Source organism: Saccoglossus kowalevskii, chromosome 12 (assembly GCF_978046115.1).
Source record: "Saccoglossus kowalevskii chromosome 12, keSacKowa6.1, whole genome shotgun sequence".
NCBI classification, from domain to species: Eukaryota; Metazoa; Hemichordata; class Enteropneusta; family Harrimaniidae; genus Saccoglossus; species Saccoglossus kowalevskii.
The window spans coordinates 22,994,144-23,009,694 of NC_140652.1; positions in this window are offsets into that span (position 1 = coordinate 22,994,144).

Genomic DNA, 15,551 nt, shown 5'->3' on the forward strand with positions numbered 1-15,551 from the left:
TATCACATGTCAACATACATGTTCACCTCAATGCAAGCCAGGCTTCTACATGTACACTGTTGGTTTGCATGATTTGCTTTGGTGTAAACAAATCAATGTGTATAACATGTCAAACTACATGTCTACACCCATATAAGCCAAGCTTCTACATGTACACTGTTCGTGTACATTCAATTGTTTGGCTTGTCATTGTGCAAACAAATCCATTTATATCACATGTCAACATACATGTTCACATCAATGCAAGCCAAGCTTCTACATGTACACTGTTGGTGTACATTCACCTGTTTGGCTTGCCATTGTGCAAACAAAAGCATGTTTATCACATGTCAACATACATGTTTACTTCCATGCAAGGCAAGCTTCAACATGTACTCTGTTGGTGTGCATAGATTGCATTGGTGCAAACAAATCCATGTGTATAACATGTCAACATACATGTTCATTTCAATGCACGCCAGGCTTCTACATCTACACTGTTAGCGTGCATGGCTTGCATTGGTGTAAACACATCCATGTGTATCACATGTCAACATACATGTTTATATCCATGCAAGCCAAGTTTCTACATGTACCCTGTTGGTGTGTATGGATTGCATTGGTTCAAACAAATCCATGTGTATCACATGACAACATACATGTTTAGATCCATGCAAGCCATGCTTCTACATGTACACTGTTGGTGTACATTCACCTGATTGGCTTGCCACAAATCCATGTCTATCACATGTCAACATACATGTTAACATCAATGCAAGCCAAGGTTCTACATGTACACTGTTGGTGTGCATATATTGCATTGATGCAAACAAATCCATTTGCATCACATGTCAACATACATGTTCATCTCAATGCACGCCAGGCTTCTACTTATACACTGTTAGCGTGCATGGCTTGCATTGGTGTAAACAAATCCATATGTATCACATGTCAGCATACAAGTTTGCATCCATGCAAGCCAAGCTTCTACATGTACACTGTTAGTGTGCATGGATTGCATTGGTTGAAACAAATCCATATGTATCACATGTCAACATTCTTGTTTACATCCATGTAAGCCAGGTATCTACATGTACACTGTTGGTGTACATTCAACTGTTTGGCTTGCCAGTGTGCAAACAAAAGCATGTGTATCACATGTCAACATACATGTTTACATTCATGCAATCCAGGCTTCTACATGTACACTGTTGGTGTACATGGTTTTCATTGGTGTACACAAATCCATGTGTATCACATGTCAACATACATGTTTACTTCCATGCAAGCCAAGCTTCTACTTGTACTCTGTTGGTGTGCATATATTGCATTGATGCAAACAGATCCATTTGCATCACATGTCAAGATACATGTTCACATCAATGCAAGCCATGCTTCTACATCTACATTGTTAGTGTGCATGGCTTGCATTGGTGCAAACAAATTCATGTGTATCACATATCAACATACATGTTTACATCCATGGAAGCCAGGCTTCTACACGTACACTGTTGGTGTGCATAGAATATATTGGTGCAAACAAATCCATGTGCATCACATGTCAACATACATGTTCATCTCAATGCACGCCATGCTTCTACATCTACATTGTTAGCGAGCATGGATTGCATTGGTGTAAAGAAATCCATGTGTATCACATGTCAACATACATGTTTACATCCATGCAAGCCAAGCTTCTACATGTACCTTGTTGGTGTGCATGGATTGCATTGGTTCAAACAAATCCATGTGTATCACATGTCAACATACATGTTCACCTCAATGCAAGCCATGCTTCTACATGTACACTGTTGGTATGCATGGCTTGCATTGGTGTAAACAGATCCATGTGTATCACATGTCAACATACATGTTTACATCCATGCAAGCCATACTTCTACATGTGCACTGTTGGTGTACATTCACCTGATTGGCTTGCCAAAAATCCATGTGTATCACACGTCAACATACATGTTCACATCAATACAAGCCAGGCTTCTACATGTACACTGTTGGTTTGCATGATTTGCTTTGGTGTAAACAAATCAATGTGTATAACATGTCAAACTACATGTCTACACCCATGCAAGCCAAGCTTCTACATGTACACTGTTGGTGTACATTCAATTGTTTGGCTTGCCATTGTGCAAACAAATCCATTTATATCACATGTCAACATACATGTTCACATCAATGCAAGCCAAGCTTCTACATGTACACTGTTGGTGTACATTCACCTGTTTGGCTTGCCATTGTGCAAACAAAAGCATGTTTATCACATGTCAACATACATGTTTACTTCCATGCAAGCCAAGCTTCAACATGTACTCTGTTGGTGTGCATAGATTGCATTGGTGCAAACAAATCCATGTGTATCACATGTCAACATACATGTTCATTTCAATGCACGCCAGGCTTCTACATCTACACTGTTAGCGTGCATGGCTTGCATTGGTGTAAACACATCCATGTGTATCACATGTCAACATACATGTTTATATAAATCCATGCAAGACAAGCTTCTACATGTACCCTGTTGGTGTGTATGGATTGCATTGGTTCAAACAAATCCATGTGTATCACATGTCAACATACATGTTTAGATCCGTGCAAGCCATGCTTCTACATGTGCACTGTTGGTGTACATTCACCTGATTGGCTTGCCACAAATCCATGTCTATCACATGTCAACATACATGTTAACATCAATGCAAGCCAAGGTTCTACATGTACACTGTTGGTGTGCATATATTGCATTGATGCAAACAAATCCATTTGCATCACATGTCAAGATACATGTTCACCTCAATGCAAGCCAGGCTTCTACATCTACACTGTTAGCGTGCATGGCTTACATTGGTGTAAACAATTCCATGTGTTTCACATGTCAACATACAAGTTTATATCCATGCAAGCCAAGCTTCAATATGTACACTGTTGGTGTGCATGGCTTGCATTTGTGTAATCAAATCCATATGTATCACATGTCAACATACATGTTTACATCCATGCATACCATGCTTCTACATGTGCACTGTTGGTGTACATTCACCTGTTTGGCTTTCCAGTGTGCAAATAAATCCATTTATATCACATGTCAACATACATGTTAAAATCAATACAAGTCAAGCTTCTACATGTACACTGTTGGTGTACATTCACTTGTTTGGCTTGTCATTGTGCAAACAAAAGCATTTCTATCACATGTCAACATACATGTTTATGTCCATGCAAGCCAGGCTTCTACATGTACACTGTTGGTGCATGGTTTTCATTGGTGTAAACAAATTCATGTGTTCACATGTCAACATACATGTTTACATCCATGCAAGCCAAGCTTCTACTTGTACTCTGTCGGTGTGCATGATATGCATTGGTGTAAACCAATCCATGTGTATTACATGTCAACATACATGTTTACATCCATGCAAGCCAAGCTTCTACATGTACACTGTTGGTGTGCATGGTTTTTATTGGTGTACACAAATCCATGTGTATCACATGTCAACATACACGTTTACATCCATGCAAGCCAAGCTTGTACATGTTCTCTGTTGATGTGCATAGATTGCATTGGTGCAAACAAATCCATGTGTATCACATGTCAACATACATGTTCATTTCAATGCACGCCAGGCTTCTACATCTACACTGTTAGCGTGCATGGCTTGCTTTGGTGTAAACACATCTAAGTGTATCACATGTCAACATACATGTTCACATCAATACAAGCCAGGCTTCTACATGTACACTGTTGGTTTGCATGATTTGCTTTGGTGTAAACAAATCCAAGTGCATCACATGTCAACATACATGTTCATCTCAATGCACGCCAGGCATCTACATCTACACTGTTGGTGTGCATGGTTTTTATTGGTGTACACAAATCCATGTGTATCACATGTCAACATACATGTTTACATCCATGCAAGCCAAGCTTCTACATGTAACCTGTTGGTGTGCATGGATTGCATTGGTTCAAAGAAATCCATGTGTATCACATGTCAACATACATGTTCACCTCAATGCAAGCCATGCTTCTACATGTACACTGTTCGTGTCCATGGCGTGCATTGGTGTAAACAAAACCATGTGTATCACATGTCAACATACATGATTACATCCTTATTCACTGTTAAAATGCTGTACCATTACTTTCACCATCCTACTACAGCCAGATCTGAAGGCCTTTGCCGCATTCTGGCCATGCTGTGTGGCGCGTATCGCGTGGACGGGTTTCACGTTCTCTGCACGTAATAAGCTCGGTTATTAAGCATCCTTTTTTGGGGATGCCCGGTGGCCGAGGGGAAGACGTGTAGTGGCGTGAAGCTAGGCGATTAGGTGCCGTACGCGAGCGCCGGTTCGAGTCACGCACGCAGTACGTATTTACTATAATTAGACATAGTCTTTACCTTGCCGTTTATTCGGTGTTATTTGCTTACTTTACTTCCTATGTCGACAGCAACTATGAGTTTAAAAATTATTTCTCAGTACTTATTCACTGTTAAAATGCTGTACCATTACTTTCACCATCCTACTACAGCCAGATCTGAAGGCCTTTGCCGCATTCTGGCCATGCTGTGTGGCGCGTATCGCGTGGACGGGTTTCACGTTCTCTGCACGTAATAAGCTCGGTTATTAAGCATCCTTTTTTGGGGATGCCCGGTGGCCGAGGGGAAGACGTGTAGTGGCGTGAAGCTAGGCGATTAGGTGCCGTACGCGAGCGCCGGTTCGAGTCACGCACGCAGTACGTATTTACTATAATTAGACATAGTCTTTACCTTGCCGTTTATTCGGTGTTATTTGCTTACTTTACTTCCTATGTCGACAGCAACTATGAGTTTAAAAATTATTTCTCAGTACATCCTTGCAAGCCATGCTTCTACATGTGCACTGTTGGTGTACATTCACCTGATTGGTTTGCCACAAATCCATGTGTATCACATGCCAACATACATGTTCACATCAATGCAAGCCATGCTTCTACATCTACCCTGTTGGTGTGCATGGATTGCATTGGTTCAAACAAATCCATGTGTATCACATGTCAACATACATGTTTACATCCATGCAAGCCATGCTTCTACATGTACACTGTTCGTGTACATGGCTTGCATTGGTATAAACAAATCCATGGTTATCACATGTCAACATACATGTTTACATCCATGCAAACCATCCTTCTACATGTGCACTGTTGGTGTACATTCACCTGATTGGCTTGCCACAAATCCATGTGTATCACATGTCAACATACATGTTAACATCAATGCAAGCCAAGGTTCTACATGTACCCTGTTGGTGTGCATGAATTGCATTGGTTCAAACAAATCCATGTGTATCACATGTCAACATACATGTTTACATCCATGCAAGCCATGCTTCTACATGTACACTGTTCGTGTGCATGGCTTGCATTGGTGGAAACAAATCCATGGTTATCACATGTCAACATACATGTTTACATCCATGCAAACAATGCTTCTACATGTGCACTGTTGGTGTACATTCACCTGATTGACTTGCCACAAATCCATGTGTATCACATGTCAACATACATGTTAACATCAATGCAAGCCAAGGTTCTCCATGTACACTGTTGGTGTGCATATATTGCATTGATGCAAACAAATCCATGTGCACCACATGTCAACATACATGTACACCTCAATGCAAGCCAGGCTTCTACATCTACACTGTTAGCGTGCATGGCTTGCATTGGTGTAAACAAATCCTTGTGTATCACATGTCAACATACATGTTTACATCCATGCAAGCCAGGCTTCTACATGTACACTGTTGGTGTACATTCAACTGTTTGGCTTGCCATTGTGCCAACAAAAGCATGTGTATCACATGTCAACATACATGTTAACATCAATGCAAGCCAAGGTTCTACATGTACACTGTTGGTGTGCATAGATTGCATTGGTGCAAACAAATCCATGTGCATCACATGTCAACATACATGTTCATCTCAATGCACGCCAGGCATCTACATCTACACTGTTAGCGTGCATGGCTTGCATTGGTGTAAACAAATCCATGTGTATCACATGTCAACATACATGTTTACATCCGTGCAATCCAGGCTTCTACATGTACACTGTTGGTGTGCATAAATTGCATTGGTGCAAACAAATCCATGTGCATCACATGTCAACATACATGTTTACATCCATGCAAGCCAAGCTTCAACATGTACATTGTTGGTGTGCATAGATTGCGTTGGTGCAAACAAATCCATGGTTATCACATGTCAACATACATGTTTACATCCATGCAAACAATGCTTCTACATGTGCACTGTTGGTGTACATTCACCTGATTGGCTTGCCACAAATCCATGTGTATCACATGTCAACATACATGTTAACATCAATGCAAGCCAAGGTTCTCCATGTACACTGTTGGTGTGCATATATTGCATTGATGCAAACTAATCCATGTGCACCACATGTCAACATATATGTACACCTCAATGCAAGCCAGGCTTCTACATCTACACTGTTAGCGTGCATGGCTTGCATTGGTGTAAACAAATCCTTGTGTATCACATGTCAACATACATGTTTACATCCATGCAAGCCAGGCTTCTACATGTACACTGTTGGTGTACATTCAACTGTTTGGCTTGCCATTGTGCCAACAAAAGCATGTGTATCACATGTCAACATACATGTTAACATCAATGCAAGCCAAGGTTCTACATGTACACTGTTGGTGTGCATAGATTGCATTGGTGCAAACAAATCCATGTGCATCACATGTCAACATACATGTTCATCTCAATGCACGCCAGGCATCTACATCTACACTGTTAGCGTGCATGGCTTGCATTGGTGTAAACAAATCCATGTGTATCACATGTCAACATACATGTTTACATCCGTGCAATCCAGGCTTCTACATGTACACTGTTGGTGTGCATAGATTGCATTGGTGCAAACAAATCCATGTGCATCACATGTCAACATACATGTTTACATCAATGCAAGCCAAGCTTCAACATGTACACTGTTGGTGTGCATAGATTGCGTTGGTGCAAACAAATGCTTGTGTATTACATGGCAACATACATGTTCATCTCAATGCACGCCAGGCTTCTACATCTACACTGTTAGCGTGCATGGCTTGCATTGGTGTAAAAAAATTCATATGTATCACATGTCAACATACATTTTCACCTCAATGCCAGCCAGGCTTCTACAAGTACACTGTTGGTGTGCATGCCCAGCATTGGTGTAAACAACTCTTCGTGCATGGTTATATCTCATGTCAACATACATGTTTACACCAATGCAAGCCAAGCTGCTACATGTGCACTGTTGGTGTACATTCACCTGTTTGGCTTGTCATTGTGCAAACAAAAGCATGTGTATCACATGTCAACATACATGTTTACATCCGTGCAAGCCAAGCTTCAACATGTACACTGTTGGTGTGCATAGATTGCATTGGTGCAAACAAATCCATGTGCATCACATGTCAACATACATGTTCATCTCAATGCACGCCAGGCATCTACATCTACACTGTTAGCGAGCATGGCTTGCATTGGTGTAAACAAATCCATGTGTTTCACATGTAAACATACATGTTTACATCCATGCAAGCCAAGCTTCTACATGTACACTGTTCGTGTGCATGGCTTGCAATGGTATAAGCAAATCCATGGTTATCACATGTCAACATACATGTTTACATCCATGCAAACCATCCTTCTACATGTGCACTGTTGGTGTACATTCATCTGATTGGCTTGCCACAAATCCATGTGTATCACATGTCAACATACATGTTAACATCAATGCAAGCCAAGGTTCTACATGTACCCTGTTGGTGTGCATGGATTGCATTGGTTCAAACAAATCCATGTGTATCACATGTCAACATACATGTTTACATCCATGCAAGCCATGCTTCTACATGTACACTGTTCGTGTGCATGGCTTGCATTGGTGGAAACAAATCCATGGTTATCACATGTCAACATACATGTTTACATCCATGCAAACAATGCTTCTACATGTGCACTGTTGGTGTACATTCACCTGATTGGCTTGCCACAAATCCATGTGTATCACATGTCAACATACATGTTGACATCAATGCAAGCCAAGGTTCTACATGTACACTGTTGGTGTGCATATATTGCATTGATGCAAACAAATCCATGTGCACCACATGTCAACCTACATGTACACCTCAATGCAAGCCAGGCTTCTACATCTACACTGTTAGCGTGCATGGCTTGCATTGGTGTAAACAAATCCATGTGTATCACATGTTGACATACATGTTTACATCCATGCAAGCCAGGCTTCTACATGTACACTGTTGGTGTACATTCAACTGTTTGGCTTGCCATTGTGCCAACAAAAGCATGTGTATCACATGTCAACATACATGTTAACATCAATGCAAGCCAAGGTTCTACATGTACACTGTTGGTGTGCATAGATTGCATTGGTGCAAACAAATCCATGTGCATCACATGTCAACATACATGTTCATCTCAATGCACGCCAGGCATCTACATCTACACTGTTAGCGTGCATGGCTTGCATTGGTGTAAACAAATCCATGTGTATCACATGTCAACATACATGTTTACATCCATGCAATCAAGGCTTCTACATGTACACTGTTGGTGTGCATAGATTGCATTGGTGCAAACAAATCCATGTGCATCACATGTCAACATACATGTTTACATCCATGCAAGCCATGCTTCTACATGTACACTGTTCGTGTGCATGGCTTGCATTGGTGGAAACAAATCCATGGTTATCACATGTCAACATACATGTTTACATCCATGCAAACAATGCTTCTACATGTGCACTGTTGGTGTACATTCACCTGATTGGCTTGCCACAAATCCATGTGTATCACATGTCAACATACATGTTGACATCAATGCAAGCCAAGGTTCTACATGTACACTGTTGGTGTGCATATATTGCATTGATGCAAACAAATCCATGTGCACCACATGTCAACCTACATGTACACCTCAATGCAAGCCAGGCTTCTACATCTACACTGTTAGCGTGCATGGCTTGCATTGGTGTAAACAAATCCATGTGTATCACATGTTGACATACATGTTTACATCCATGCAAGCCAGGCTTCTACATGTACACTGTTGGTGTACATTCAACTGTTTGGCTTGCCATTGTGCCAACAAAAGCATGTGTATCACATGTCAACATACATGTTAACATCAATGCAAGCCAAGGTTCTACATGTACACTGTTGGTGTGCATAGATTGCATTGGTGCAAACAAATCCATGTGCATCACATGTCAACATACATGTTCATCTCAATGCACGCCAGGCATCTACATCTACACTGTTAGCGTGCATGGCTTGCATTGGTGTAAACAAATCCATGTGTATCACATGTCAACATACATGTTTACATCCATGCAATCAAGGCTTCTACATGTACACTGTTGGTGTGCATAGATTGCATTGGTGCAAACAAATCCATGTGCATCACATGTCAACATACATGTTTACATCCATGCAAGCCAAGCTTCAACATGTACACTGTTGGTGTGCATAGATTGCGTTGGTGCAAACAAATGCTTGTGTATCACATGGCAACATACATGTTCATCTCAATGCACGCCAGGCTTCTACGTCTACACTGTTAGCGTGCATGGCTTGCATTGGTGTAAAAAAATTCATATGTATCACATGTCAACATACATTTTCACCTCAATGCCAGCCAGGCTTCTACAAGTACACTGTTGGTGTGCATGCCCAGCATTGGTGTAAACAACTCTTCGTGCATGGTTATATCTCATGTCAACATACATGTTTACACCAATGCAAGCCAAGCTGCTACATGTGCACTGTTGGTGTACATTCACCTGTTTGGCTTGTCATTGTGCAAACAAAAGCATGTGTATCACATGTCAACATACATGTTTACATCCGTGCAAGCCAAGCTTCAACATGTACACTGTTGGTGTGCATAGATTGCATTGGTGCAAACAAATCCATGTGTATCACATGTCAACATACATGTTCATTTCAATGCACGCCAGGCTTCTACATCTACACTGTTAGCGTGCATGGCTTGCATTGGTGTAAACACATCCATGTGTATCACATGTCAACATACATGTTTATATCCATGCAAGACAAGCTTCTACATGTACCCTGTTGGTGTGTATGGATTGCATTGGTTCAAACAAATCCATGTGTATCACATGTCAACATACATGTTTAGATCCATGCAAGCCATGCTTCTACATGTGCACTGTTGGTGTACATTCACCTGATTGGCTTGCCACAAATCCATGTCTATCACATGTCAACATACATGTTAACATCAATGCAAGCCAAGGTTCTACATGTACACTGTTGGTGTGCATATATTGCATTGATGCAAACAAATCCATTTGCATCACATGTCAAGATACATGTTCACCTCAATGCAAGCCAGGCTTCTACATCTACACTGTTAGCGTGCATGGCTTACATTGGTGTAAACAATTCCATGTGTTTCACATGTCAACATACAAGTTTATATCCATGCAAGCCAAGCTTCAATATGTACACTGTTGGTGTGCATGGCTTGCATTTGTGTAATCAAATCCATATGTATCACATGTCAACATACATGTTTACATCCATGCATACCATGCTTCTACATGTGCACTGTTGGTGTACATTCACCTGTTTGGCTTTCCAGTGTGCAAATAAATCCATTTATATCACATGTCAACATACATGTTAAAATCAATACAAGTCAAGCTTCTACATGTACACTGTTGGTGTACATTCACTTGTTTGGCTTGTCATTGTGCAAACAAAAGCATTTCTATCACATGTCAACATACATGATTATGTCCATGCAAGCCAGGCTTCTACATGTACACTGTTGGTGCATGGTTTTCATTGGTGTAAACAAATTCATGTGTTCACATGTCAACATACATGTTTACATCCATGCAAGCCAAGCTTCTACTTGTACTCTGTCGGTGTGCATGATATGCATTGGTGAAAACCAATCCATGTGTATTACATGTCAACATACATGTTTACATCCATGCAAGCCAAGCTTCTACATGTACACTGTTGGTGTGCATGGTTTTTATTGGTGTACACAAATCCATGTGTATCACATGTCAACATACATGTTTACATCCATGCAAGCCAAGCTTGTACATGTACTCTGTTGATGTGCATAGATTGCATTGGTGCAAACAAATCCATGTGTATCACATGTCAACATACATGTTCATTTCAATGCACGCCAGGCTTCTACATCTACACTGTTAGCGTGCATGGCTTGCTTTGGTGTAAACACATCTAAGTGTATCACATGTCAACATACATGTTCACATCAATACAAGCCAGGCTTCTACATGTACACTGTTGGTTTGCATGATTTGCTTTGGTGTAAACAAATCCAAGTGCATCACATGTCAACATACATGTTCATCTCAATGCACGCCAGGCATCTACATCTACACTGTTGGTGTGCATGGTTTTTATTGGTGTACACAAATCCATGTGTATCACATGTCAACATACATGTTTACATCCATGCAAGCCAAGCTTCTACATGTAACCTGTTGGTGTGCATGGATTGCATTGGTTCAAAGAAATCCATGTGTATCACATGTCAACATACATGTTCACCTCAATGCAAGCCATGCTTCTACATGTACACTGTTCGTGTCCATGGCGTGCATTGGTGTAAACAAAACCATGTGTATCACATGTCAACATACATGATTACATCCTTGCAAGCCATGCTTCTACATGTGCACTGTTGGTGTACATTCACCTGATTGGTTTGCCACAAATCCATGTGTATCACATGCCAACATACATGTTCGCATCAATGCAAGCCATGCTTCTACATCTACACTGTTAGTGTGCATGGCTTGCATTGGTGCAAACAAATTCATGTGTATCACATATCAACATACATGTTTACATCCATGGAAGCCAGGCTTCTACACGTACACTGTTGGTGTGCATAGATTGCATTGGTGCAAACAAATCCATGTGCATCACATGTCCACATACATGTTCATCTCAATGCACGCCAGGCATCTACATCTACACTGTTAGCGAGCATGGCTTGCATTGGTGTAAATAAATCCATGTGTTTCACATGTCAACATACATGATTACATCCAAGCAAGCCAAGCTTCTACATGTACCCTGTTGGTGTGCATGGATTGCATTGGTTCAAACAAATCCATGTGTATCACATGTCAACATACATGTTTACATCCATGCAAGCCATGCTTCTACATGTACACTGTTCGTGTACATGGCTTGCATTGGTATAAACAAATCCATGGTTATCACATGTCAACATACATGTTTACATCCATGCAAACCATCCTTCTACATGTGCACTGTTGGTGTACATTCACCTGATTGGCTTGCCACAAATCCATGTGTATCACATGTCAACATACATGTTAACATCAGTGCAAGCCAAGGTTCTACATGTACCCTGTTGGTGTGCATGAATTGCATTGGTTCAAACAAATCCATGTGTATCACATGTCAACATACATGTTTACATCCATGCAAGCCATGCTTCTACATGTACACTGTTCGTGTGCATGGCTTGCATTGGTGGAAACAAATCCATGGTTATCACATGTCAACATACATGTTTACATCCATGCAAACAATGCTTCTACATGTACACTGTTGGTGTACATTCACCTGATTGGCTTGCCACAAATCCATGTGTATCACATGTCAACATACATGTTAACATCAATGCAAGCCGAGGTTCTACATGTACACTGTTGGTGTGCATATATTGCATTGATGCAAACAAATCCATGTGCACCACATGTCAACATACATGTACACCTCAATGCAAGCCAGGCTTCTACATCTACACTGTTAGCGTGCATGGCTTGCATTGGTGTAAACAAATCCTTGTGTATCATATGTCAACATACATGTTTACATCCATGCAAGCCAGGCTTCTACATGTACACTGTTGGTGTACATTCAACTGTTTGGCTTGCCATTGTGCCAACAAAAGCATGTGTATCACATGTCAACATACATGTTAACATCAATGCAAGCCAAGGTTCTACATGTACACTGTTGGTGTGCATAGATTGCATTGGTGCAAACAAATCCATGTGCATCACATGTCAACATACATGTTCATCTCAATGCACGCCAGGCATCTACATCTACACTGTTAGCGTGCATGGCTTGCATTGGTGTAAACAAATCCATGTGTATCACATGTCAACATACATGTTTACATCCATGCAATCAAGGCTTCTACATGTACACTGTTGGTGTGCATAGATTGCATTGGTGCAAACAAATCCATGTGCATCACATGTCAACATACATGTTTACATCCATGCAAGCCAAGCTTCAACATGTACACTGTTGGTGTGCATAGATTGCGTTGGTGCAAACAAATGCTTGTGTATCACATGGCAACATACATGTTCATCTCAATGCACGCCAGGCTTCTACGTCTACACTGTTAGCGTGCATGGCTTGCATTGGTGTAAAAAAATTCATATGTATCACATGTCAACATACATTTTCACCTCAATGCCAGCCAGGCTTCTACAAGTACACTGTTGGTGTGCATGCCCAGCATTGGTGTAAACAACTCTTCGTGCATGGTTATATCTCATGTCAACATACATGTTTACACCAATGCAAGCCAAGCTGCTACATGTGCACTGTTGGTGTACATTCACCTGTTTGGCTTGTCATTGTGCAAACAAAAGCATGTGTATCACATGTCAACATACATGTTTACATCCGTGCAAGCCAAGCTTCAACATGTACACTGTTGGTGTGCATAGATTGCATTGGTGCAAACAAATCCATGTGTATCACATGTCAACATACATGTTCATTTCAATGCACGCCAGGCTTCTACATCTACACTGTTAGCGTGCATGGCTTGCATTGGTGTAAACACATCCATGTGTATCACATGTCAACATACATGTTTATATCCATGCAAGACAAGCTTCTACATGTACCCTGTTGGTGTGTATGGATTGCATTGGTTCAAACAAATCCATGTGTATCACATGTCAACATACATGTTTAGATCCATGCAAGCCATGCTTCTACATGTGCACTGTTGGTGTACATTCACCTGATTGGCTTGCCACAAATCCATGTCTATCACATGTCAACATACATGTTAACATCAATGCAAGCCAAGGTTCTACATGTACACTGTTGGTGTGCATATATTGCATTGATGCAAACAAATCCATTTGCATCACATGTCAAGATACATGTTCACCTCAATGCAAGCCAGGCTTCTACATCTACACTGTTAGCGTGCATGGCTTACATTGGTGTAAACAATTCCATGTGTTTCACATGTCAACATACAAGTTTATATCCATGCAAGCCAAGCTTCAATATGTACACTGTTGGTGTGCATGGCTTGCATTTGTGTAATCAAATCCATATGTATCACATGTCAACATACATGTTTACATCCATGCATACCATGCTTCTACATGTGCACTGTTGGTGTACATTCACCTGTTTGGCTTTCCAGTGTGCAAATAAATCCATTTATATCACATGTCAACATACATGTTAAAATCAATACAAGTCAAGCTTCTACATGTACACTGTTGGTGTACATTCACTTGTTTGGCTTGTCATTGTGCAAACAAAAGCATTTCTATCACATGTCAACATACATGTTTATGTCCATGCAAGCCAGGCTTCTACATGTACACTGTTGGTGCATGGTTTTCATTGGTGTAAACAAATTCATGTGTTCACATGTCAACATACATGTTTACATCCATGCAAGCCAAGCTTCTACTTGTACTCTGTCGGTGTGCATGATATGCATTGGTGAAAACCAATCCATGTGTATTACATGTCAACATACATGTTTACATCCATGCAAGCCAAGCTTCTACATGTACACTGTTGGTGTGCATGGTTTTTATTGGTGTACACAAATCCATGTGTATCACATGTCAACATACATGTTTACATCCATGCAAGCCAAGCTTGTACATGTACTCTGTTGATGTGCATAGATTGCATTGGTGCAAACAAATCCATGTGTATCACATGTCAACATACATGTTCATTTCAATGCACGCCAGGCTTCTACATCTACACTGTTAGCGTGCATGGCTTGCTTTTGTGTAAACACATCTAAGTGTATCACATGTCAACATACATGTTCACATCAATACAAGCCAGGCTTCTACATGTACACTGTTGGTTTGCATGATTTGCTTTGGTGTAAACAAATCCAAGTGCATCACATGTCAACATACATGTTCATCTCAATGCACGCCAGGCATCTACATCTACACTGTTGGTGTGCATGGTTTTTATTGGTGTACACAAATCCATGTGTATCACATGTCAACATACATGTTTACATCCATGCAAGCCAAGCTTCTACATGTAACCTGTTGGTGTGCATGGATTGCATTGGTTCAAAGAAATCCATGTGTATCACATGTCAACATACATGTTCACCTCAATGCAAGCCATGCTTCTACATGTACACTGTTCGTGTCCATGGCGTGCATTGGTGT